Source organism: Adiantum capillus-veneris, chromosome 19 (assembly GCF_014529385.1).
Source record: "Adiantum capillus-veneris isolate H3 chromosome 19, ASM1452938v2, whole genome shotgun sequence".
Lineage (NCBI taxonomy): Eukaryota > Viridiplantae > Streptophyta > Polypodiopsida > Polypodiales > Pteridaceae > Adiantum > Adiantum capillus-veneris.
In genome coordinates, this window is record NC_140949.1 from 152,529,074 (window position 1) to 152,534,834 (window position 5,761).

Here is a 5,761-nt window from a genome sequence, read left to right on the forward strand (position 1 = left end):
GAGAATACGAACATTTGTGTTTTGGAACGAAAGGTCAATGAAACTATGTGAGCAATCAAAAGAACCTTGATCGATAGTCGTGTGACATGCAGTGGCACCCCAAAGGTGGAAAAAGATGTGGACAAAATATTGTGGCATGTAGTAAAGGGACTCTTGCACCATCCTTTGAGGGGTGTAGAAAACATCCTAATGGGCTACTAAGACAAAGGTTCTGGTTTTGTCATGGACATGTTATTCATTGCTAAGTGGTGGATCATAATATAGAACCAAGGCCAGCTCCTCCTCCAACAACTTGGCCGGTTGATCTAGGAACAAATATCACAAATGAAGAAGTTGAGGTACTACTTGAAGGAGGATTTCAAGTGGAGACTGTTGGAAGAGATCGAGAGAGTGCAACAACCATGCAAAATCCTCCTAGGGGTGGAGGTGATTCCTCTTCCGCTTCAACAAAAGAAAGTAGCAGTGGTTCAATACTAAGAAACGGCACAAGAGTCAAATTTCAGACTTCCATTTCAGAGAAGGCAGCTAAGAAAATTGGGCTTGCTCTTTGTTTAAAGGCAAAGGTGATTGGAGAGAAATGGATTGTAGACAAAGCACATGAAGTCTTCAAGGTTGAGCATCAGGCAGTAGATGGACATGTGGGGGTGTATGAGGTGCACATCACGGATGAACCCTATTACACATGCCATGATTTCACAGATAGGGAGGCCAAGAAAAATCTTATTTGGCTTGCAAGCACTTGTACTTCCTTTTCTTGAGAGTTCTTGGATTGAGCCAAAATGAAAACATGTCCATACATCAACCAGTGCTAAGCAAAGTACATGTCTACAATGCTCTTAGTTGTGAATGCATATATCCAAACTTGGAGTGAAAACGATGATTGTACAATTTTGTGACACATTTTCCACCATGTATTGTAGCTGGCGAAGTTGATATAGATTGGGTATCAATTGGACCTTTGGCAAAGATGTTTTGAATTATCTTGGGTTATATAACTTTTAATCTCTCTTTTTGTTGGCAATAATCTTGATGTAAATTGATTTAGGTGTATACTTCTCTTGTGGAGAGAGAGAGAGAGAGAGAGAGAGAGAGACAGAGAGAGATTTTATTATCATCCTTGGAGGTCAAATATGACATATGGGACCAAAGTTACATGTGATGTGGTATGTGTATGGCTAATGAGTGACTCTCGATGCTCCAAAATTATGGTGATGAGAGTCGCAATGGAGAGCCCACACTGTGGCTGGGAGAGGAAAGTGTGTAGGTCTAGGTCATGGCTGAAAATGTGAGAGAAGCAAGTTTGGATATGACCAAAAGCTGATCACTCTAGTAGTGTGTGGTACTTAGACTCTCGAACTTGCAGTGAGCATAATGTGCATAGTCTATTTGACTCTTCTCCATTGCCCCAATAGCATCGAAGGAAATGGGAGCTAAGCCGAATGCCTGCGATAGTGTGTATCGTTGACAAGGGGATAGGCTCAAGCATGTAAGTGTGAATACGGATTCCTCTTTCAGCAAAGAACATGGTTTTGTAGATGGGGACAATATGGGTGGTGTAATGTATGAAGCGTGACCCACCGGATTTCTCCTAAGTCGTAATACATTGGTGCTGGAGAAAAGCTTCGTTCACTTGGGAGTCAATTGAAGCATCATGTAGAAAGTGTATTGCATCCCATCTCCCAAACCACTTCTTGTCTTGCATCCATCCCGTGCTCAAGATCTTGCTTTTATGCGTCTTTTGAACTTTTGCTTGCTTCCCATGCAATTGTAGGAAGTCGATGTGAGGGGTTTTGACGCATCTTTATTATGTACTCCACAATCCTTTCCATGCCCATAACCTCAATTGGAAGAGATCCCGACTTGAGAAGTAAGAGCATATATGGTGTTTGTGTCTTAAATTGGAGAAAGTTTGTAAGAAAACGCTTTTGGACATTCTTAAACTCTTTCCAAGTAGACTTTGAGATGCTCCCGCCCCACACTTCAACTCCATAAAGAAGAACCGGTGTCACCAATGCATCAAAAAGATACTTCTTGAGAACCCAACACTTGATGTTTCCCGCATTACACATGTTCTCAAATGCATAATATGCGTCTAATATGTCGTTGTCGCTCCTTAGCCTCAGCTTGAGCATGTACCTTTTTCAATTTTGCTTGTGCCTTGGCTGCTTTTTTTATATGGATGGCACGTAGATCCTCTTGGCTTAAAGGATCATAATATCTTTTAAATTTACTCCCATTGAGGAATCCAATGGTTTCAAATCCATCAAGAGTTTCCACACTAAAATATGGTCCTTTTCTCGCATATTTTAACATTTTCTTCTCGTTACGCACTCCATACATAAGGACTTTATCCCCAACCTTGATATTCTTGTCTTTAAATGACGGTCAAACCGTTTCTTTCTCCTATCTTTCTCCACAAGTGCATTTTGCACAATCAATTGTCTTTCTTCATCTAGCCTCTCAAGGATATATAAATGCTCAACTAAAGGGTTACCATCCCAACCTTCTCGTGAAGCTACCCGCAGACTAGGAATTACAAACTCCCATGGCATAACTGCATTTACTAGGTACAACAACGCTTGATGATCCACATAGCAAACAGTCTTGTTGGCAAGAAGGTAGTAGCAAAATTTCTTTACTACGTAAATCACAGTTAAACCTTCTTGCTCTGTAGTGGTGTAGTTCCTCTCAACATCATTTAATTGATGACTTGCAAAGCTAATGGCGTAGTCCAATTCATGTTCTCTTGGTTGAGCTAGAACATATCCAATAGAAAAGTTTGATGCATCAATATACACATGGATTGGATAACTTATCAAGGCCTTTTTAATAACTCATAAGCATGGTCACTCTCCGCGGTCCAGTGAAACTCAATAAGAAGAATGTACAATGGGCGAGCTATCTCAGCAAAGTTTAAAATAAACCGCCGATAATAACCAACATAGCCCATGAACCTTTGAACTCTTTTATAGTTTGTAGGTGGTGGAAAATTGGAAATGGCTTTAATTTATTTCTCATATAGGGAAATCCCATTTTTGGACACTATATGCCGTAAACTGACTCTATGTTTAACCCAAAATTGGCATTTGAAAGGGTTTAATGAGATGCGATACAATCTACACTTTTTCAAACACTTTTTGTAAACATGATAGATGTTATTTCCAAGAAGAATAAACACAAAGGTCATCTAAGAAAGCTTCACAAAACTCCCTCAAATATTCCCTAAAAGCAGTGTTTATCAATCTTTGGAAGGTAGCAGGGACATTGGTTAAGCCAAAAGCCATAACATGAAATGCGAACACTCCAAATTCGGTTATAGAAGTAGTTTGGGCTTGGTCCTATAGTGCAATTGTGATTTGATTGTAGCCAGAGTACCCATCTAAAGAGCTATAATCTTCCTTTCCTGCAACTCTTTCAAGCACATGTTCCAAATATGGCAAGGGGTAATGGTCTCTCATAGTGGCGGCATTGACCTTCTTGAGATCCACACACACTCTGAGTTTCCTATTCTTTTTTGGCACAATAACTATTGGAGACACCCATTTTGAGTGCTCAATAGGGTATATAAATTCGCATTTGACAAGCTTTTCAATCTCTTCTTGAACAATCTTTGCATAATTAGGATTCATTGCGTAGGGTCGTTGCTGGATTGGTTTAGCCATGCTATTCATGGGAATTGTGTGTTGCACCACGAAAGGTGGAACACCTTTCATATCATGATATGTCCAAGCAAGTATATCCTTGAATTCCTTGAGAAGCTCCTCAAGTACATATTCCTCAGTCTCTATCAGATCTTGGGCAATGAAACCAGGTTTGGACTCCTCACCTGGGTCTGCTAACTCTATTTCTTTAACTATCACTAGACTATCATAGACTCCATTACTTCCATCAATCGGTGTTCTTTGGGCCTTTGTATACACAACCTTATGCTCCTCCATGGTGTAGGATTTGAAATGCTCAGGTGCAGGATGTAAATATGTGGGGTCTTGTTGTTCTGTGGATTGTGATTTCTCTTCCGCTTCCTTTTGTTGTTGAGCTAGCTCTTGATTTTGTCGTCTTCTTACAGTACGGCTCAACTTTGGCTTCTCTGTAGCTTCTAGTTGTGTGATGTCAATGGGTTGTGGACTGCACCACATGTTTGAAGGTATTCACCCCAATTATTTACCAACTTTCGATGAGCATCACATGCACCCACAGGGTAATCGAGGGGGGGTTCGAACACCAACATGGATGTGTGTGTGTGTTAGAGAGAGAGAGAGAGAGAGAGAGAGAGAGAGAGAGAGAGAGAGAAGAAGAAGAAGAAGAAGAAGAAGAAGAAGAAGGAGGAGGAGGAGGAGGAGGAGGAGGAGGAGAAAATTCCAACTCACATTCCAATAGACTTCAACGATTCAGTTGAAGCTAGAGAGAGAGAGAGAGAGAGAGAGAGAGAGAGAGAGAGAGAGAGAGAATTTCTAATGTCATAGGAACACATCTAGAGACCTCAAATCTCTAGCCTGACAAGCCTTTAGCTAAGCTACTTTTTAACTATAATAACCTTTGAGTGTGATAACCAATATATCACACTCAAAGGTTATTATAGTTCCTCTTTTTATTCACTAAGAGAGATCTCAAAGATCTACCCTACAAGTCTCGAACTCAAAACTTTGTGTGCATGTAGGGGGGAGAGAGAGAGAGAGAGAGAGAGAGAGAGAGAGAGAGAGGAGAAGAGAATTTTTATTGTCACAAGAACAATCCAAACCGATATCAACAAGTCTTGATCTTAAGGTCTAATGTGTGTGTGTGTGAGAGAGAGAGAGAGAGAGATCTTCTTGAAGTTATTATAGGGAGTACAACCCATTGTCCTTGCTTGTGGCTGTGCGCACACTCACACACCTACAAATATGTGTGTGCATGTGTAATCCAATGGCCACACTTTTCTTGACCGTAGCAACAGGTGGGTCACACATTAGTATCTTTAGAATAAAGTTGTACTACAAGTACTTTTAGAGATTCAAACATTGGATATTTTGCTTCTTATGAGTTTCTACAAGCATTCAACATAGTTGTTTAAGATGAGTGAAGGACTTCATATTTAGCAATGCTAAAGAAAAGAATAAAGATGTGAAAAGCTTGGCAAAAGGTATGATTTTTTCTCAAACCCTTGAAAGCACTCTTATAGACTTATAAAACACTACAACGGGATGTTGGCCATATGACCTGGCAAGCCATGCAAGCATGGATAGGGATAAGTGGTGACATTCAGGGCAATGTTAGACTGGTTCAAATGGACGTCTCGCAAGAGAAGGTGGGCAAGTGTCAAGATGGCTTTTCTGAGGTCTAGTGCAATGTTTGATTCTAAGGGGTTGCATGCCAATGATTTGACAAGCCATGTAGGCTTGGGAAGGGAGGTGGGGTGACAAGGGGAAGCCATGGTGACTTATGACATTCAGGGAAATGTTAGACTCGTGCATCTGGAAGAGGCGACCAAGTGCAGAATGGGCTCCAATGCAATGTTGAACTCGTTCATTGGATGTGTCTAGAAGGGACATAAACTTAAGACCTCGATTTACTTCCTGTGGAATTGTCTATAGGAATTGGGCAATGGAAGGGCTCTAGTGCAATGTTGGAGGGGTTCATTGGATGTGTCTAGAAGGGACATAAACTTAAGACCTCGATTTACTTCATGTGGATTTGTCTATAGGAATTGGGCAATAAGCATAGGTTACTTACCGTGTGAAAAGGACGCAGCTTTCCAACAAATTTTTGCTCACTGCTGTGCTAA